This window comes from Schistocerca piceifrons, chromosome 8 (genome assembly GCF_021461385.2).
Source record: "Schistocerca piceifrons isolate TAMUIC-IGC-003096 chromosome 8, iqSchPice1.1, whole genome shotgun sequence".
Lineage (NCBI taxonomy): Eukaryota > Metazoa > Arthropoda > Insecta > Orthoptera > Acrididae > Schistocerca > Schistocerca piceifrons.
In genome coordinates this window covers 394,670,290-394,693,335 of record NC_060145.1, presented here as the reverse complement: position 1 = coordinate 394,693,335, position 23,046 = coordinate 394,670,290, and positions in this window count along the sequence as shown.

Below are 23,046 nucleotides of genomic sequence, written 5' to 3'. Positions count from 1 at the left end.
CCTCGCTCAGGTCGCCCAAGGGCTACTACTGCAGTGGATGACCGCTGCCTACGGATTATGGCTCGGAGGAACCCTGACAGCAACGCCACTATGTTGAATAATGCTTTTCGTGCAGTCACAGGACATCTTGTTACGAGTTAAACTGTGCGCAAGAGTGCATGATGCGCAACTTCACTCCCGACGTCCATGGCGAGGCCCATCTTTGCAACCATGACTCCATGCAGCGTGGTACAGATGGGACCAACAACATGCCGAATGGACCGCTCAGGATTGCCATCACGTTCACCGATGAGTGTCGCATATGCCTTCAACCAGACAATCGTCGGAGATGTGTTTGGAGGCAACCTGGTCAGGCTGAATGCCTTAGACACACTGTCCAGCAAGGTGGAGGTTCCCTGCTGTTTTGGGGTGGCATTACGTGGGGCCGGCGTACGCCGTTGGTGGTCATGGAAGGCGCCATAACGGCTGTACGATACGTGAATGCCATCCCCCGACCGATAGTGCAACCATATCAGCAGCATACTGGCGAGGACTTCGTCTTCATGGAATTCAATTCGCGCCCCCATCGTGCACATCTTGTGAATGACTTCCTTCAGGATAACGACATCGCTCGACTAGAGTGGCCAGCATGTTCTCCAGTCATGAACCCTATCGAACATGTATGGGATAGATTGAAAAGGGCTGATTCTGGATGACGTGACCCACCAACCAATCTCAGAAATCTACGCCGAATCGCCGATGAGGAGTGGGAAAATATGGACCAACAGTGCCTTGATAAACATGGGGATAGCATACGACAAATACAGGCATGCATCAATGCAAGAGGACGTGCTACTGGGTATTAGAGATACCGGTGTGTACAGCAATCTGGACCACCACCTCTGAAGGACTCGCCGTATGGTGGTACAACAGCCAATTTGTGGTTTTCATGAGCAATAAAAAGGGCGGAAATGATGTTTATGTTGATCTCTATTCCAATTTTTTGTACAGGTTTCGGAACTCTCGGAACCGAGGTGATGCAAAACATTTTTGGATATGTGTAATGTAATTGATTCATTAATTGCATTCGAGAACATAACCGTATAAAATCTTGCTATCAGAGTATTCATATACACTTGCAATAATGGTCGGGGTACCTTACAAGGAATCAGAAATTAAACTAGAATTAATGAGTTCTTATATGAATTGACACTGCAAATACATAATCACAACACGACAAGCTGGTAACAAGACTGCCACGACACCACACAGTAGCAGCCTCACAAGGAACTACACAGCAGGTTACTAGGTGCCGGAGCGCATCATACGCTTGAACATAATTCATAAACGGCGGACTAAAACGCATGTTGGGGATGTCAAATTAAACACCTTTCAACCGGTAAGTTTCCAACTTTCTTTTATTTGGCAACCAGTTTCAGCGTTTTACTACGCCATCTTCAGGATCCTGACCGACGCGTAGGAAGAATCTACCTCGGTTGTGATCAAAACAGGCGCCAAAAATTCTGGTATTAGTACATTTTTGTTATAGTGATCACTTCAGCCATCACCTACCGACTCGTGAGTTGAAGTGATGGTTGAAGTGATTACTATAGCAAAAACCTACTAATACCAGTATTGCTGGTTCCTGTTTTGATCACAACCGAACTAGATTCTTCCTACATGTTGGTCAGGGGCCTGAAGATGGCGTAGTAAAACGCTGAAACGGGTTGCCAAATAAAAGAAGACTGAAAACTTACCGGCAGAAAGGTGTTTAATTTGACAACCCCGGCATGCGTTTTGGTCCGCCGTTTATGAATTATGTTCAAGCGTATGATGCGCTACGGCACCTAGTAACCTACTGTGCAGTACAGAGACAGAACGTATATGTTCCTTAGGCCAGCATTACACCATCAAATTTCCTTTGACGAAGAAACGTGATCAAGTTTTCTTTGACAAAGGTCTATGGCGTGGCAAAAAAACGGGTATTACACTGTCGCCAAATATTTCGTCAAAGTTCCTTCAGAATGGTTGCCGAAGACTTATGACTATTCTCAACAGTTGCATATATTGCAGTTGCATCGCCATTAGATTTGGAAGGTGAGCGAGAGGAAAGGAAGAGAAAACGTATTTGAGTGAAACCGTGGGTTTCTCGGCGAGATGAGAAAGGTTTACTACAAAATTTGTGACGGGTCTGCAACTCGAGGACGTAAATTCATATGAAAATTACCTGCGAATGGACGAGAGTGCTCGGGAAAGTGGTTCTTCATATTACGAAGCAGAACACTCGCCTCAGAAATGCTTTATCTGCAAAAGAGAGACTTACCGCAACGCTAAAATTTCTTGCAACATGACATAGCTACTCTAATTGATATTGTTGTTGTTGTGGTCTCCAGTCCAAAGGCTGGTTTGATGCTGCCCTCCATGCTACTCCATCCTGTGCAAGCCTCTTCATCTCCGAGTAACTACTGCAACCTCCATTCCTCTGAATCTGCTTACTGTATTCATCTCTTGGTCTCCCTCAACGATTTTTACCCCCCACGCTGGCCTCCAATACTAAATTGGTGATCACTTGATCACTTGATGCCTCAGAACATGTCCTACCAACCGATCCCTTCTTCCCTGCAGTACTAAATTGGTGACTCCTTGATGCCTCAGAATGTGTCCTACCAACCGATCCCTTCTTCTAGTCACCGATCTAATCTTCAGCAATCTTCTGTAGTACCACATTCCAAAAACTTCTATTCTCTCCTTGTCTAAACTATATTTTATTCATTTATTTAGAGTATGGCGCTACACACATGGTTTACACTTATTACATTATGAAATTAAATGATAAAATACACTATAAAATACATAAGTGAAGGATACATATTCAGATAAAATATAATACATAAACACAATAAAAATTAACATCATAGCAGATATTTTGCGTTACACAAGTCTTCAAATTCTGACGTCCAAATTGGCGATCCATTCGAGGCAGGGCGGTGTGGCGTTGAAGAAGTCAGCCCGACTATCCTGGTAGGCTCTTAATACACAGTCCTGGGCGATGTACTGTCTTGTTTGATTAGTGCCCCACAGTCACAGCTAGGGCTGGGAAGCTTTCCCCACTTGTGTAGATTGTGTGCACATAGTCCATGTCATGTTCGGATTCTGTTTAGGCTTTTCCATAGCAGTCGTGGAAGTTCAAAGACCTTAGGTTTCACTGATGGACAGATAAGTTCACGGATGTCAGGGGAGGCACTATCACTCCAGCTCTCGTGCCATTTGGTATCCATGCTGAAGTTGGCAGCTGACAGTTGTTGGGCTAATCTTAAAGGGGGATTTATGGAGCGGAGTCGTGTTCTTTTCAAAGTTGGGACATTTTCATGGGTAGGAAGTAGGGGGTTATTCATTTTTTATTTTTGTGTATTCCTTCATCAGAGCTTCCTGTCTTCGCAGGGTGGGTGGAGCTATATGACTAAGTGCTGGAAGTCAATATAGTGGGGTAGTCTTTATGCATCCAGTTATAGCAGCGTTGAGCTGTGTGTACACCTTGTTTACATGCTTGCTGGTTAACCGCGCTGGTGCACAGTACTCGGCTGCAGAGTACACTAAGGCGAGGGCAGAGTTTATCGTTCATGTTTCACTTCCATATGTCTCTACACTCTAGACAAATGTTTTCAGGAAGGACTTCCTAACACTTAAATCTATACTCGATGTTAAAAAATGTCTCTTCTTCAGAAAAGGTTATCTTGGCATTCCCAGCCTAAATTTTATATCCTCCCTACTTCGACCATCATCAGTTATATAGCTTCTCAAATAGCAAAACTCATTTACTACGTTAAGTGTCTGATTTCCTAATCTAATCAACATCACCTGATTTAATTCGACTACATTGCATTATGCTCGTTTTGCTTTTGTTGATGTTCATCTTATATCCTTCTTTCAAGACTCTGTCCATTCCGTTCAACTGCTCTTCCAGGTCCTGTGCTGTCTGTGACAGAATTACAATGTCATAGGCGAACCTCATAGTTTTTTACTTTCGAATACATTGTGGGAGAAAACAGAATGTTATTACAAATATTTACTATCAAAAACAGTTTTGATCACAAATTATTTATTCCGGTGACCGGTTTCTACCACAACTGTGGTCATCTTCAGACCAATGAGCAAGAACCTCCTTCTGGTGGTAAATCACTAGTGTCTGACGATGACCACAGTTGTGGTCGAAACCGGTCACCGGAATAGATAATTTGTGGTCACGACTGTTTTTGGCTCAAAGTTTTTATTTCTTCTCCATGGATTTTAATTCCTATTCCGAATTTTTCTTTTGTTTCCTTTACTGCTTGATCAATATACAGATTGAATAACGCGGGGGATAGGCTACAACCCTGTCTCACTACCTTCCCAACCACTGCTTCCCTTTCAATCCCCTCGACTCTTATAACTGCCATCTGGTTTCTGTACAAATTGTAAATAGCCTTTCGCTCCCTGTATTTTACCCCTGCCACCTTCAGAATTTGAAAGAGAGTATTCCAGTCAATACTGTCAAACGCTTTCTCTAACTCTACAAGTGCTATAAACGTAGGCTTGCCTTTCCTTAACCTATCTTCTAATATAAATCATCGGGTCAGTATTGCCTCGCGTGTTCCTAAATTTCTCCGGAATCCAAACTGATCTTCGTCAAGGTCGACTTCTACCAGTTTTTCCAGTCTTCTGTAAAGGATTTTGGAGCCGAGACTTATTAAACTGATAGTTTGGTAATTTTCACACCTGTCAGCACCTTCTTTCTTTGGAATTGAAGTTATTATATTCTTCTTGATTTGACAATATAGCAAAAAAATGGTTCAAATGGCTCTGAGCAATATGGGACTTAACTACTGTGGTCATCAGTCCCCTAGAACTTAGAACTACTTAAACCTAACCTAAGGACATCACACACATCCATGCCCGAGGCAGGATTCGAACCTGCGACCGTAGCAGTCGCGCGGCTCCGGACTGCGCGCCTAGAACCGCTAGACCACCGCGGCCGGCTGACAATATAGCACTCGAATACGACAGTGCGTGTTGGCGAAAATAATGCTAATAACGTATGAAGCTATTTATAATTATGTTTAGTACTACAGCCGTGAAGAAATATTTTTATTTCTACAAAAGTTGTAGATTTTCTCCTTTATATCATCGGGAGTACATCCTGGTCGTACCGCATGGCTGATGCCCCCCGCAGTATTTTTATAACTCTCGCTTCTTGTTATTCTGTTTTTGTACGTGGGATGCCGCAAGTTATACAGTGCTTCATCTGATTCTTACACTTCTACCAGTTTCGCTGTGGAAGCGACGCACCGTGTACATTCCGAAGCCATATTGATAGACAGAAAGCAGATGGCAGTTATAAGAGTCGAGGGACATGAAAGGGAAGCAGTGGTTGGGAAGGGAGTGAGACAGGGTTGTAGCCTATCCCCGATGCTATTCAATCTGTATATTGAGCAAGCAGTAAAGGAAACGAAAGAAAAGTTCGGAGTAGGTATTAAAATCCATGGAGAAGAAATAAAACTTTGAGGTTCGCCGATGACGTTGTAATTATGTCAGAGTGAGCAAAGGACTTGGAAGAGCAGTTGAACGGAATGGACAGTGTCTTGAAAGGAGTGTATAAGATGAACATCAACAAAAGCAGAATGAGGATAATGGAATGTAGTCGAATTAAGTCGGGTGATGCTGAGGGAATTAGATTAGGAAATGAGACTTGCTATTTGGGGAGCAAAATAACTGATGATGGCCGAAATAGAGAGAATATAAAATGTATACTGGCAATGGCAAGGAAAGCGTTTCTGAAGAAGAGAAATTTGTTAACATCGAGTATTGATTTAAGTGTCAGGAAGTCGTTTCTGAAAGTATTTGTATGGAGTGTAGCCATGTATGGAAGTGAAACATGGACGATAAATAGTTTAGTCAAGAAGAGAATAGAAGCTTTCGAAATGTGGTGGTACAGAAGAATGCTGAAGATTAGATGGGTAGATCACATAACTAATGAGGAGGTATTGAATAGAATTGGGGAGAAGAGGAGTGTGTGACACAACTTGACTAGAAGAAGGGATCGGTTGGTAGGACATGTTCTGAGGCATCAAGGGATCACCAATTTAATACTGGAGGGTAGCGTGGAGGGTAAAAATCGTAGAGGTAGACCAAGAGATGAATACACTAAGCAGATTCAGAAGGATGTAGGCTGCCATAGATACTGGAAGATGAAGAGGCTTGCACAGGATAGAGCAGCATGGAGAGCCGCATCAAACCAGTCTCAGGACTGAAGACCACAACAACATTGATGTACATTAGATTTCAAACAGCTGCAGCCATGGTAGCGCTCCATCCAGTAAACAAAAGAGGAACGCTTTCTTTGATCAAACCTGAGGCGACGCTCTAGATTTGATCAAAGAGAATTTGACCTAGGCCTAACTCTGAGCCGGCCGCTGTGGTCGAGCTGTTCTACGCGCTTTAGTCAGGAACGGCGCTGCTGTTACGATCGTAGGTTCGAATCCTGCCTCGGGCATGGATATGCGCGATGTCCTGAGGTTAGTTAGGTTTAAGTAGTTCTAAGTTCTAGGAGACTGATGACTTCAGATGTTGTCCCATAGTGCTCAGAGACATTTGAACCTAACTCTGAGAAGTTCCTTATTACAAAGAAATTTTATGAAAGAAAATTTGACAGCGCAATACCGCCCTCACCAACAAATGATCGTCTTCGTATGATCTATCATCTCTCAAAGTTTGTCGGTGAGATCCTGAAACACCCTGTATGTTTCGGTGGTAACTTTCGACAGTCTCCCCTCAATGTCGCAGCTTCAGATAAAGTGGTGAGTCATCTCCTAGACAGCGCCCACCTCCGAGCTGTCCTGATCCTCTGTCGGAAGCGGTGGCCCCACCCGGAAGCAGACAGAAAAAAACCTGGACGATGCCGATAGCTGCGCCGGCACGTCCGCCGGGCGCGTGTCACGTCATCCGCGATAGCTCGCCGGTGAATCACGCGGCACAAAATGGCCGGAGAGGCGCGCTCGCTGATGAAGAGGGCAGGGGAGGTCCCCCTGGGGGGTCAGGCGGCAAATCACGGCTAAAGAAGCCGCCGGCTTTTTACGGCGTCCCCTCGCGCGCCGCGCCGACCCAATTGCGAGCCGCGGCGCGTGCCCCGGACACTCGCGCCGAGGGGCTGACTGTGTGAGTGAGCACCCCACCCCAGCCGCCACAGGCCACCACTCGGAGCGCGGCCATTACGTCGAGTGGAGGACGCGCAGCTCTCGCCAACTTGCTCAGGTCCCTGGACAGTCTTTAAAATCGAGTGCGCCACGGAATGCAAGTAAGGTTGCTAGCGACATCTTGTTCACGTACATTACACACTAAAATGGTTACACCAAGAAGAAATGCAGATGATCAACGGGTATTCATTGGACATATTATGCTACAACTGACATGTGATTACATTTTCACGCAATTTGGCGCATAGATCCTGAGAAATCAGTACCCAGAAAAACCACCTCTGGCCGTAATAACGGCCTTGATACGCCTGGGCATTAAGTCAAAAAGAGCTTGCATGGCGTGTACAGGCACAGCTGCCCATGCAGCTTCAACACGGTACCACAGTTCATCAAGAGTAGAGACTGGCGTATTGTGACGAGCCAGTTGCTCGGCCACCATTGACCAAACGTTTTCAGTTGGTGAGAGATCTGGAGAATGTGCTGGCCAGGGCAGCAGTCGAACATTTTCTGTATCTAGAAAGGCCTGTACAGGACCTGCAACATGCGGTCGTGCATTATCCTGCTGAAATGTAGGGTTTCGCAAGAATCGAATGAAGGGTAGAGCCACAGATCGTAACACATCGGAAATGTACCGTCCACTGTTCAAAGTGCCACCAATGCGAACAAGAGGTGACCGAGACGTGTAACCGATGGCAGCCCATACCATCACGCTGGGTGATACGCCAGTATGGCGATGACGAATACACGCTTCCAATGTGCGTTCACCGCGATGTCGCCAAACACGGATGCGACCATCATGATGCTGTAAACAGAACCTGGATTCATCCGGAAAAATGAAGTTTTGCCATTCGTGCACCCAGGCTCGTCGTTGGGTACACCACCGCAGGCGCTTCTTTCTCTGATGCAGCGTCAAGGGTAACCGCAGCCATGGTCTCCGAGCTGATAGACCATGCTGCTGCCGGCCTGGGTGGCCGAGCGGTTCAAGGCGCTACAATCTGAAACTGCGCGATCGCTACGGTCGCAGGTTCGAATCCTGCCTCGGGCATGGATGTGTGTGTTGTCCTTAGATTAGTTAGGTTTAAGTAGGTTCTAGGGGACTGATGGCCTGAGATGTTAAGTCCCATAGTGCTCAGAGCCATTTGAACCGTGCTGCTGCAAACGTCGTCGAACTGTTCATGTGGATGGTTGTTTTCTTGCATACGTCCCCATCTGTTGACTCAGGGATCGAAACGTGGCTGCACGATCCGTTACAGCCATGCGGGTAAGATGCCTTTCATCTCGACTGTTAGTGATACGAGGCCGTTGGGATCCAGCACGGCGTTCCGTATTACCCTCCTGAACCCACCGATTCCATATTCTGCTACTAGTCGTTGGATCTCCACCAACGCGAGGAGCAATGTCGGGATACGATAAACCGCAATCGCGATAGGCTATGTCGGAAACGTGTTGGTTCGCATTTTTCCTCCTTACACGAAGCGTGAGAACAACGTTTCACCAGGCAACGCCGGTCGACTGCTGTTTGTGTATGAGAAATCGGTTGAAAACTTTCTTCATGTGAGCACGTTGTAGGTGTCGCCACCGGCGCCACCCTTGTGTGAATCTTCTGAAAAGCTAATCATTTGCATATCACACCATCTTCTTCCTGTCGGTTAAATTTGGCAGCTGTAGCACGCCATCTACGTGGTGTAGCAATTTTAATGGCCATTAGTGTACACTGAAGTACGAAAGAAAGTTGTACATCTGCCTAATATCCTATAGGGCCCCCGCGAGCACGCAGAAGTTCCGCAACATGACGTGGAATGGACTTGACTAATTCCTGAAGTAGTGCTGGAGGAACTTGACACCACGGATCCTGCGGGGCTGCCCAAACATCGGTAAGATTGCGAGAGGGTGGAGATCTGTTCCGAGCACCACGTTGCAAGGAATCCCAGATATGCTCAATAATGTTTCTGTCTGGCGAGTCTGGTGGTCAGCGGAAGTGTTCCTGGCTCCTCTCTGTAACAATTCTGGACTTGTGGGGTGTCGCATTGTCTTGTTGGAATTGCCCGAGTCCGTCGGAATGCACAATGGGCGTGAATGAATGCAGGTGATCAGACAGGACGGTTACGTGCGTGTCACGTCTTAGAGTCGTATCTAAACGTATCAGGAGTCTCATATCACTCCAACTGCACACGCCCCACGCCATTACGGAGCCTCTACTAGCTTGAACAATCCCCTGCTGACATGCAGGGTCCACGGATTCATGAGGTTGTCTCCATGCCCGTACACGTCCATTCGGCCGATACAGTTTGAAACGAGACTCGCCCGACGAGGCAACATGTTTCGAGTCATCAACAGTCCAATGTCGGTGTTGGCGGGCCCATGCGAGGCCTGGAGTTAAGTGTCGTGCAGTTGTCAAGGGTACACGAGTGGGCCTTCGGCTCCGAAAGCCCATATCGATGATGTTCCGTTCAATGGTTCGAACGATGAAAGTTGTTGATGACCCAGTACAGCAGTTAGGGGTAGAGTTGCACTTCAGTCACGTTGAACGACTTTCTTCGATCGTCGTTTGTCCCGTTCTTGCAGGATCGTTTTCCGGCAGCAGCAATATCGGAGATTTGATGTTTTACCGGATTCCTGATATTCACGGTACACTCGTGAAATGGTCGTACGGGAAAAATCCCCATATCATCGCTACCTCGTGGATGCTGTGTCCCATCGCTCTTGCGCCGACTATAACACGACGTTCAAGCTGACTTACATTTTGATAACCTACCACTGTAGCAGCAGTAACCTATCTAACAACTGCACGAGACCCTTGTCGTCTTATATAGGCGTTATCGACCGCAGCGCCATATTCTGCCTGTTTACATATCTCTGTATTTTTAATACGCATGCCTATGCCAGTTTCTTTGCCGCTTCAGTGCACGATCAGAGTAATCCAGACATTTATCAGTGGACATTAGTGTGAGGTGTGTCTACCCTTCTTCTTCAGACACATACACACGAGGCCAACGAACGACACAGATTGGATTCGGGCGAACGCTGGTTGTCAGCGCATTGGCGTTCGGCTTCTCATCCACACCAAACGAAGGGCTTGGATCCAAGAGATTCGGCCATGTGAAACACCAGTTGGCTCTGATAACTTTCCGACGTTGCTCCCGTCTTTTTATTGTTATCAGCCAGTATTGTAATTACAATTTCACCGCCGGTATTAGAAGGGAATAAAAGGATTTAGCAGTCGTCGCATGTGCAGCAGTTCATCAGAAAAAGCAGAAGAAGTAACGACGCTGGCGGACGACCTCTCTTTTGGATAGTGGGAAAAGTGTGGTGGGAAAAAATTAATGTCTGACCGTAAAACTGAATTGGAAAACGGACTATATCATAATTTTTTTCCAAATAAAATCTGCGGATATCAAATTGTTATTGAATTGTGTAGGCCCTAAAATTTCGAAACGTAACACCTGCAGCACACAGTTAATAGTCTCTGCCAGTTTTGTTTGTTTCTCACATTGAAAATGTGTCAATAAACATATCATTTTCTTTTCCACATCGGGCGAGTCTCTTTCTAACGGCTGAGTTATTTCACCCCAAGCGTCTAATCTTTTCAGTTTGTTTTTATAATCGTAGTTCGTAAGGGCCCATAAACATTCCCATTCACTATAAAACTCTGTTAGCTTTCATGCTCTCTCCGTGTTCTGCTCTATACTCCAGTATTTTTAAACACAACAAATACACCTTAACGAAAGCTGGCATTCCCTGCCGGTGAAGAAGCGACTGTTGAAATCATGTTTTTCAGAGTAACCACAAGTTGCACTCAGTTTTGAAATCCCGGACCAAGCAAGACAGAGCCGATGAGGTTATATTTGTGGAAAGGGGCCAAAATAAGATACTGTCAGTTGCTCTCAACATATAAACTTTAATTGTTAAAAGACACACTCACACAAGCAAGAATCAAAACTCTCAAGGTTTTAACGAAACACCTTCTTTGATTTAATTTAGATCGGCTGAAGGCCACATCGAAAATCCAAGGCACAAGGCCTAAGCAAGGAATTGAGGTACAGGAGTTCTTCTGGAGGTTTCGCTTCTTTAGAAAAAACTTTTTTTATCTCCAGTATAAATCGGCTAATAGCCTCAGCTTAATTTTTTTCCTTAGAACTCTGCTGAAGGCCACACATTAATCAAGAACAGTGTTAGGGCTTAAGGCCGAGGTATTCAATGTTTAGTCTAAATAGGTTAAAACTCGGCTGAAGACCGCATATCAGCAAAATAATTTAACGGCTTAAGGCCTAGGAAGAAGAGCGTTTAATTTGAAAAGGCTGAAGGCCTTATCTTAGGATGTTTCATATAAAACTCGACTGAAGGCGTCATACTAAAGAATACCATCTTATGACTTAAGGGCAGGACAAGGATTCAGAATTTTTAATTTAAGAGAGTTAAAACTCGGCTGAAGGCCAAACACCTTGCAGGAAACAATTTTACTGCCAAAGGCCTAAAGGGAAGAGCTTCTAAATTTCAACTAAAATAGGCTAAAGGCTTTATCCTAAAATGCTTGACATAAAACTTGGCTAAGGGCCACATACGTAACCCAAACAATCGCACGGCTTAAAGCCGAGACAAGGGAATTTCCAAATTTTAAATCAGGCTGAAGGCCACATACAAAGTGGAAAATATTTCTTATGGCTGAAGGCCACATACCAAGGTGAAACAAATTTACGGCTTAAGGTCTAGACACAAGTAATTTTCAGTTTTAATTTTGAAAGATTGAAACTTGGCTGAAAGCCACATACCAAACAAGAAACAATTTTTTTACGGCTCAAGGCCTAAAAAAAGCGTTGTAATTTTAATAAGCTAAAACTCGGCTGAAGGCCACACAGAGTACTTAAGACTAAAAAGGAAATCACTATGTAAAACACAAGGAGCGGCGCTCACAAGGTTTCAAGGGTCGATCTGGGAAGATAACACCAACGCACGTTTAGGTGAGACAGGCAGCCAGATTGACAACCTCTTACTCGGAAGGCAACCCAACCGAAAGCCAGCCGACGCACCAACCAATAAGATCAGTTCTGCTCCGCCCAACCAGCAAAACGACAACAAGATGTCAATAGCACAACGTTCTGGATACTGGTACCCAATCCAGCCAAGTCAGAATAAACACCCTAAACTACCAACAACACCTCAGCTGTCGAACTACACGTCGTGCTGGACAGCTTCAACACGACGAGCCGGCCAGGGTGGCAGAGCGGTTCTAGGCGCTGCGGTCACAGGTTCGAATCCTGCCTCGGGCATGGATGTGTGTGATGTCCTTAGGTTAGTTAGGTTTAAGTAGTTCTAAGTTCTAGGGAACTGATGACTTCAGATGTTAAGTCCCATAGTGCTCAGAGCCATTTGAAACATTTTTCAACACGACGAGGAAAATACACTGCCGAAAACTACGTCAACGACCAGGGCAGACAATCGGAATGTCAACGGCCACAAGGCAGAAGATACCGCTGATACAATTCATTAATGAAGGAATGAATTAAATTAAGTTAAACACCACACAGGAAGACGGGTGCAAATCTAACCGACTTCAATGCACACATGTTGTTGCTCGCGGGAATCTCCCAGAAAGCGACATCCAGGATTAAACGAAGAGAAGTGATAGCAGTTCAGGCTTGATAGTAGGTTAGGTGTCTAGGATCGGTTGGTGACAAACTTCGTATCCCTCGCAAGAAGCGCCTCACAACTCCAACCGCCGTCAGCGGCTACAGCCTGACCACACGCCACGGAGACTTCCCCGCTGCTCTGCCCCAACTGACCGACTGCCACAAACAGCACCCCGGAAAATATATCCGCCACACCAAAGATCGTACAACAGAACTAGTATCGATACACGCTGCTGCTGTCACTCACAGAGAGGAGACAGCAACATTATGGCGGTAACCGAAGAAGAAATAAGACACCACAGACTGCAACCAAGGCATGACGCGAGCCAGCCATGACTCAAGTTTGTTTTATTGACTGGTTTCGCTCTTTAATAGCCAACTACTGTAATTGATACTGTAAATTCCAGAGTATCTGATGATGCGCTTGCTCAATTAAAGAGCGAAACCGGTCAATAAAACACACCAACAAGATAGGTGTCTCGGTTCGAGGAGGACTTTTGAGTTCCAACTGTATTTACCAGCTTTACATACCATTGTGGTTAGGCTGGTGAAAGCATTCGATTGTGATACCCTTAGTTCGCCCACTATCGGACGCTTAAAATGTACTTAGTTCCTTACCAAAATGCATGAAACAATATGCGGAATCACAATAGACACATTTGCCGAAAACGATATCTGGACAATCCTCAGAATCACATTCTTGAGCTGCAAAATCAAATAAATCACATTCTTGAATTCAGCAACATGTGCTAGTGTATTCTATCCAGAAGCACGCCAAAGATATTGAATCAGAGCCCGATAGAATGCAGCAGACAGTTGGCTATGAATAATGGAATGCATTTTCCTTTTGAAAGTTCTATTTCCTTATTTAGTGTCGAAGTCATCAAAGACAGTCCACATAGAGTTTGTTATCCTTTTGTACAGATTTTATGTTGCCAAAGGAAATATACATCCAAAGGCTGTACATATTTTGTTGGCTTTAGCGGAATGATCATGCACTTTTACCCGCAAGTGAATCATTTACTATTGTTGTGTTCTTGTGAACAGTCCAAGAAACCGAAAACAGTGCATAGTTCAGGTTATATGTTTCACTGTCATTAACAACATTCAAGAGAAAAGTGCCGGCACGCCAGGAGGCAACGTTAAAGCAGAGAGGGCTGTGAGACAGCGTCAGCCAATTGCACGCTGACCTACCCCTCTCCAGGACAACACGATGGAAGCGCCATCTACACAAAGAGGACGTAAGTGCTGCGCTGCCTGGCCGCGGCCCAGTTCGCCGATTTCCACAGCGGGATCAAGAATAGGCACTTGTACAGCAGCGAATTAGGAACTGTATTCCTACTCTTGTATCGGGAACTGTCTATACTGAAGAGATTTCTTATTCTGTCTTTCGCCCTTCGCCTGCGACACATCATTGTAAATTCTCAAAGTATTGTAATCATTTCCGTTTGCAATAAACTTCGTTAATACGATTTGTTCGAATTGTTGTCTAGCAATTCCAGAAAGCAGGTAACCTAGGCACCCCACATTTGATGAGTAGGCAGGATACAAGATTGGCGACAAGTCTTCCAACGAACCCACCACTGATTCTCTGTTTTGTTTTTTCGTGGGCTATTGTGTTTGCTGGTACCTTAATTCCACATTGTCTTTTCTTTTCAGGGGTGCGTTTACTTGCTTCAGTAGTGTCTCTCACAGGGTTTTTCCTAATCAGTGTTTTCAGGTGGGCATTGCAGGAATTTGCTTTTGTACTTATTTTTATTGCTTGCCTTGTCTGTTTATGGCATTTGCCTCTCCCACGATGAGCAACTCATCTGTCTCACACCCTGTTCAGGCGCCACAGCTGCAAGCGTTAGACGCAACGTAGCTAATGCAGGTGTTTCAGTTTCAGAGCCAACAGATACCAACCCTGCTAAACACAGAACAGCAGCTACTAGCCAATGCTGTGTACCAGCCAGAACAATAAACCACACCTACAGTGGTTCCGAGTGTCATACTGCCTTTTGGCCAGTTTAATGAAAACCATGAGGAGTGGCTCAAAAGGTTTCAACAGTATGAAGCCCACGTATTTTTCTCACAACATATCAGGTAGTGTGAAACTCCCCTATTTATTTTACACAGTAGGAACTGCAGTTTTTCGACTCATCCAGAAACTATTTCCTAATACAACTCTGAATGAACTTTCGTATGTACAGGTTGTTGCTTTGCTAACTAATTATTATGACAAACAAGTGAATGTGGCAACAGCTAGGTACCAATTCTTTAATTGCAAGAAATGGACAGAACAAACTTACTGCAAGTGGGTAATAGATTTACAGGTTATGATGAGGCGATGCAAATTCAAATGTACTTGTGGTGCTTTATATTCAGATGTTAAGTTGTGTGACGAGATCGTGTACAATGTAACTGATGTCAGACTTAGAGAACAGATTTTGAAACAGTCCAATCCATAATTTCAGCACACAGTTCAAATACTAGATCAGTACGATTCAGGTGCTGTGTTGGCCAATAAATTTGAGCAGCCAGCAATTTGTCGGGTCAAGTCATCTCTTACTTGTGACCGGACCATTAAGCAGCAACAACTTGCATGCACCACGCCGCATAAACAGCTCTCTAAACAGGTGAATGGAATTAAGTAATGACTGCAGTGCTATTCACGGCACAAACGCCAAGACTGCCCGTCCCACCAAACACAATGTTACGCTTGTGGCAAGAAAGGAGATGTACAATCTGTATGTTTGCAATGCAACAATCATAAAAATTCGGCCCACTCATAGAAATCTAGTCACAAGGCCGATGTAATCAATGCAGTGTATTCAAAGCCTGCTGCAGGCATTAGCAGAACTAGCTTGTGAACAGTTTCTTCAGTGCTATGCCAGTCCAACAAACTTTTTGTTCAGTTTCACATTGCTGGAAAAGTCTGAAATTTCCGTTGGACACAGGTGCCTCTGTTACATTGCTGAATCGTCACACATATGAACTGTTAGACTCCCCACACCTGTCTAAAACTAGAATGCACCTGATAGCTTATAATGGACACGACATTCCCATTCTTGGAAAATGTACTTTGACTGCCATGTATCGCAGACATACACGAACTGTAACTTTCATTGTGCTAAAATTGCGCGTTTGGGGGAACGTATTTGGCCTTGATTCATTCGATTTGTTTAGCTTCGAAAGTCTGGATAATGTATTGTCAGTGTCTGCATTCAACGCTAAAAACAGTGTAGCTAACTCGCTGAAAGAATTCCCTGAACTTTTTACCGAAGGTTTAAGCAAGGCTAACATTTTTTTGCAGAAGTTACTACGAAAGTCAATGCTCAGCCGAAATTTTGCCGTGCCAGAACCGTTCCCATTGCAATACAGGACAAAGCTGCTGCTGAACTTAATGAATTGCACCCATACAAGCTAGTCAGTGGGGAACTCCACTGGTTTTGCTCCCCAAACGTCAAGCGCCAGCACGCCACAGGCAGCTGTGAGACGGCACCAGCCAACTGCACGCTGACCGACCTCTCTCCAGGACGACAACGTGATGGTAGCACCATTTACACGAAGAGGACATAAGCACAGTGCTGCCTGGCCACGGTCCAGTTCGCCGATTTCCACAGTACCGCCAAGAATAGGCATCTTTATAGGAGTGATTTAGGAACTGTATTACTAATCTTACGTTAGGAGCTGTTTATACTAAAGAGATTTCTTATTTTGCCTGTCGTCCTTTGCCTGTGACATATCATTGTAAATTCTCAAAGTTAAGTGTTGTAATCATTTTCTTTTGCAATAATCTTTATTAATTAGATATGCTTAAATTGGGGTCTAGCGATCCAAGAGAGCAGGTTTCTTAAGCACCCCACGTTTGACGAGAAGGCAGTATACAACACTTTGTGTGTCCAATTTCTCTTGCTTTTAACATTGCCCAAAATTTTAGGTCCCAAAAATGGACACATTTTCCTTTATTCCTTACTGTGTCAAACTGGGATAGATTGTGTTGTTTTATCTTCATTTCTTTGATCGCCTTTTTCTCTCGAAATGGATGTTCATTACGCCTTTTTTTCTCCAATTTTGTTAAAGTATTAATATTATTGGGTTTCTTTTCTGTTGAAGATTCATAGTCAAAAGAACAGATAGCTTCTCGTTCAGGGGTATTGTTTCCGCCACTGCCACTAGCACTAAAGTCTAGAACACGATTAACAGCGTTGTATCTATAAAGCCGTGGCTAGAAATGTGGGATGGGTCGGTTTACAAATGTTTAAATACAGATTCCTATTCTAGCTGAGAGGCGTTCCTTGTAAGAGCGACTTGTGGCTGTCCTGAAAAACTGAAATACACACCCGCTCTAGAGACACAAGAAGTTGCTACTGAACCAAGGAACATTCCCCTCAGTGTCCATACTAGAACGTAATCCCAACGTTAAAGAACCACCAACGCTTTGGTGTTATACCTGCAGCAGACCGAGCCGCAACCAAGGCCAACCGTTCCGTTGGTTCCGATTTGTCGCCCATACACAGTAAGCAGACCCAGGCCAACGAAGCTGTTGGCTGCTGTGTTTTGCAGTGAAGTTGAATTTCTGACTCCTCCCAAATGTGTACCACTGGGTACAACTGGAGACTTTGGGCATGACAGTTCATTTCAGGAATTTTGTTGTCCGCAAACCACTGCCTCACAGATGCTGCTTTAGGACAGGACAGGGTGCATTCTCATACAAACAAATATCCTGTCCAGAGTTTTTGTGTACAGTGCGCAGCACAAAATGCTTTACCATATATACGACGGAACTACACCCAACTAGTAGTAAGTACAAATAAATCACGCATTTTGTATTCTATAAAAGATGTACAGATTTACAGCAAAATCAAAATAATGCCAATCAGGCATCATAAACTTAATTCAACGCTACACTCATCACCTGAAGCGACGTTTAAGATCGTCCAAGGACACTTTGGGAAACGCCTTTCCCCTGTGGCCGCTTCTTGTTCTCTAGCACTAAAAATGAGCTAAATGAGAAAGGTTTTCAGGATAGCGAATTAGCGAAATAAAAATTGCCCGCCGACATATCTTTGGACGATCTTAAAGACGGTTTGTAACGTAGGATTAATACTACGATGCCTGTTTGGAACTGTTTTGATTCTGATGCAAATCTGTAAACGTTTTTAGAAACACAAAACGCATGATTTATTTGTACTTGCTACTGTATGATTCCCGCTTGTAAAGGACTTCAGATAGTAGATAAGGATATAACGGAACCTAGAAACCTGCCGCACAGCTCCTACTGAGGTTGAGGTCGTTATTCTGTGGAGTCGTGCCACACCTGTCACTCAATTTGTGTTCCTCTAACACTGTGACTTCAATGTGTTGCATCTTACTAGTCCTGAATTCAGATTTCCTAGCTGTCAGTATTTAATGAAATCTGGAATACGCATTACGTGTGTGCCGGTAATGTTTCTGCCATTTTCAGGTGACATGCGATCAGGATGCGTGCATTCTTGTCCAGTTCTTGCCGTGTGTAGTGAATGCGTTCCCTGACAATGGTCATACCTGCTCGCCGTAAAATACGTTCGGTTTTCTTCGTTTTCACAGGATGTCTTAATTCTGCAAATCGTGGCAAGATGTTCTTGTCTCGGCAACGTTGGAGGAAAGCCAATGAGCTGAGCATTTTGGCTTTCCTGTTGCGTTCTTTCTGCAGCAGCTTGAAGCTACAGAGCATTTCCTCCCCGTAGAGGTGTCGTAAATGTAAATGTCTGCTTTCCCGGCATATACAGCTGGCGAAGAGTTCTCCGGCTTCCAGCCGGGTGGCGGTGTCTCTAAAAGGTGCGAGGAACACATCAGGCATGTTCGACTTGGACAGATAGAGAAATCTGCTATAGCTGAACATAGCATCAAAGAAAACCACACCTTTGATTTCGAAAACACCAGGGTTCTGTGCCGAGCCGGGAGTTATTGGGATAGCGTCATTAAAGAATCAATAGAAATACGGGTCCACGAGAATCTTTTGAACAGGGACGAAGGTTATCAACTGAGCGCGGCCTGGAATCCAGCATTAGCCGCAATACGCCAGGAGCGCACCAAGAACCGTCCAGCTCACGAGACGCGACCACAATGCTCTGACAGAGACACGAACGGCGCACCCGCTTCCCCCTCCGCTCCGCCCTCCGGCTCCACTGGACCCAGCCTCCCGCGGCCTGGTGGTGGAGGGCACGCCGCAGGTATAAAGGGACCGGCATCCGCAAAGTCTCGGCACTTCGCCAGAAGATGATGAGTATGTCACTCGTCGAAACGTCGCAATTTGAAGACACCGCCACCCGGCTGGAAGCCCGAGAACTCTTCGCCAGCTGTATACGCCGGAAAAGCATACATTCACATTAACTCTGTAGAGTATTTTAGGTTACAACAGCGGTGTGCGGTCTAGAGTTATCCTATTGGAAGGCACTCCGTGGAATGCTATTCGTAAATGGTAGCACAACAGGTCGAATCACCAGTTTGACTTACAAATTTGCTGTCAGGTTGTGTGGGATAACCACGAAGGTGCTCCTGCTGTCTTAGGAAGCAGCACCCCAGACCATGAATCCATGTGTAAGTCCAGTGTGTCTAGCATGCAGCCATGTTGGTTGCAGGCCCTCTAACCAACACTCGGCAATCCCTGGCACCGAGGTAGAACCGGGAGTCGTCATGGAACACACAGATCGCCACCCTGCTCTCCAATGGGCTCTCGCTTGACACCACTGAAGTCGCAAACGACCGTCGTTTGGGGTCAGTGGAACGCACGCTACAGGGCACCTGTCTTTGAAGTAACCGATGTATAACAGTTCTTTGTGTCAGTGTGGTGCCAACTGATGCTAAAATTGCTGCTGCAGATGTTGCACGATGTACCAGAGTCATACGCCGAATACAATGGTCTTTCCTCTAGGTAGCGCCCGGAAAATGTCTCTGAGCACTATGGGACTTAACTCTGAGGTCATCAGTCCCCTGGAACTTACAACTACTTAAACCTAACTAACCTAAGGACATCACACACATCCATGCCCGAAGCAGGACTCGAACCTGCGACCGTAGCGGTCGCGCGGTTGCAGACTGAAGCGCCTTGAATCGCTCGGCCACAGCGGCCGGCTGGCCGCCTGCAGCGCAGTCTTCTTGCGACCATTCGTACTCGTGACCACTGCTGCCGGCAGTCATGTACAGTGGCTACATTCCTGCGACACCATACCCAATCTCGCAAATAATTAACGCCCACGACCGTTACAGCGTGTGTGTTTAAAGCAAACCTGATTTACGGCTTCATAGAGCCGCTACTAGCCCAACTCTTTGGCGAATGGCGCGAAATCGGAGCAGACATCTTCTTTCACATGTAGAAACATGACTACCAACTTTCGTTTAAGTCACATAACTCCTTCTTTGTATAGCGACTTTTTTTCCATCAGTGTTTATATTCAGGTAGCTAACATTTCTACTTGAGTAAATATGATCATCTTGTGGTGCAATTCTTTTTCTTGTTGTTCCCGCGCTTGCTACGAAAATGGGATGAGAAGTTCCGCCTTATGCAAGACACCTTTTTTTTTGTTTTGTTTCACCTATACATGTTTCAGCAATTTTGTGGTATCGTCAGTGGGTTCTGTGGTGTCACCGCCAGGCACCACACTTTCTAGGTGGTAGCCTTTAAATCGGCCGCGGTCCGTTAGTATACGTCGGACCCGCGTGTCGCCACTATCAGTGATTGTAGACCGAGCGCCGCCACACGGCAGGTCTAGAGAGACGGCCTAGCACTCGCCCCAGTTGTACAGCCGACTTTGCTAGCGATGGTTCACTGACAAATTACGCTCTCATTTGCCGAGACGATAGTTAGCATAGCCTTCAGCTACGTCATTTGCTACGACCTAGCAAGGCGCCATTATCATTTGCTATTTATCTTGTGATGCATGTACCGTCAGACCGATGTTTACCAATTATGGATTAAAGTTAAGTATTCCAGAAGCTACGTACTCTTTTTACTAGACTCAACTCCTTTAACTGTTCCAGACCTCACGCCAGGCTGCGTGAGCTTAAACGCGTGCCTTTCGGCTACCTCATAGTGGCTTGGCTGTCTTGCCAAGTCACAACAGGTTCAATTTTTATTTTTAACTGTAAAATTGTTGTTACATATTAACATTTGTGTTGTTTACAATATTATGTAAAAGTTCCATTTATAGCTTAATTGGCGAAAAGTGAATGTAAGCTTTAGTTAACATACCTTACATGATGTTATTGTCCGTTTATTTTGGTAGCTATTCTGCTACGCAATATACAACTTGTCGTCTGCAAACAGCAAAACGTAATTTATTTTTCCGTTTGTTACGCATTTACGGACGGAAATGAGTCTGTATCACGTTTTTTGTGTGTAGCTTTCAGTTTTGAAGTTGTAGTGCGTTCTCCCGTGTTGTTGGCGAAGTAAATAGGCTTACTTCTTAACCTATAGTCGCTTGGCACTGCACTTTTTTCGATTTCTCAAAACATAGGCGGAGTTTTCGCTGCCATTATGTGTTGTTGTGGCTGTGTGTTATTCATTTGTTTCGTAGCGTGTTTTGCTGGGTGACGCGCGCGAGTTTGAATTCTATTTGGCGTCAGTGGCGTATGGTTTGTGTGTGTTTGCGTGTTTGTGTTCAGTACCGGCAGAGAAAGAGAGATAGAGAGAGAGACAGAGAGGTGGATACAGAGAGAGAGAGAGAGAGAGAGAGAGAGGTAGAATGGTTTTCTTTTCCCATGAGTAGTTTTGGTGTGGGTGTTATTTGTATAGTTCTTCTATTGTGGCGAAGAGGGTTTTGTTGCACAGTGATGTGTAATCATTGAGTACTTTCTTTCCTTGAGCTATTGATTTTTTTTGTGGTAGTTTTCTTCTATAGTTAATTTTTGGTGTAGGCTGCTACTAGTTTTTAGGATGTGTAAGTCAGTTTCAATGTTTGTTGGGGGGTGGTGATTGTGTGCAATCGGGTGGTCTGCAAATGTTGAGTGTGAGCTATTGCCTTTCAGTGCTCTGAGGTGTTCTGTATACCTGGTTCTGAAATTACTACATGAACACCACACAGCCGCAACACATAATGGCAGCGAAAACTCCTCCTATGTTTTGAGAAATCGAAAAAAGTGCAGTGCCAAGCGACTATAGGTTAAGAAGTAAGCCTATTTATCTTCTGGTAAACCTTCCGGGATGTAAGGTCGTGGTCCATGAAACTCTTCAGCTCCTAACGTTTCGTCCAGAGCTGCGCTGGACATCTTCAGAGGGGTGTTAGGAGCTGAAGAGTTTCATGGACCACGAACTTACATCCCGGAAGGTTTACCAGAAGATATGTCATCCTGTCGTGAAAGCCTTCATACTAAGCCTATTTACTTCGCCAACAACACAGGAGAACGCACTACAAATTCAAAACTGAAAGCTACACACAAAAAACGTGATACAGACTCATTTCCGTTCGTAAATGCGTAACAAACGGAAAAATAAAATTACGTTTTGCTGTTTGCAGATGACAAGTTGTATGTTGCGTAGCAGAATAGCTACCAAAATAAATGGACAATAACATCGTGTAAGGTACGTTAACTAAAAGTTACATCCACTTTTCGCCAATTAAGCTATAAATGGAACTTTTACATAATGATGTAAACAACACAAATGTTAATATGTAACAACAATTTTACAGTTAAAATTAAAAATTTAACCCACTGACGGCAGCACAAAAGTGCCGAAACATGTGTGGGTGAAACAAAACAAAAAACGGTGTCTTGCTTAAGGCGGAACTTCTCATCCCATTGAGTAAACATGGTTTATAAGTTGGCCCGGAGTTGACTGTATGCACGTCGCTGTTGCCGACGACGACTGTGCTTTGCGACAGGAGTACTTTAGCATTGGAATACAGAGCCCCATCTTAGCGGACGTCAGCGAGGAGAGCAGGGAGACAATAGCACTCGTTTGGCAGTGTTCCAGCAACGTGCCTACACTGTAGATGGCGCGGCCCGTTACCGCCACGTGGTTCTGGCGGCTGTCACCACACCATGAAGACGTATTTCGTGCCCACAGCCACGGTTACCAATCGTGTCAATCTCATTGGAGGACGCATTCCGCGTAGACATTGCTATAGCAGTGTGCCATTATAGGGAATGGTAGCGATGCGTTGAGCTGTGAGTGATCATAATTATTAGACTTTCAGTTAATAACATAAAATTAATAATGTTACAGGCTGTCTCAAAAGCTTAGAACA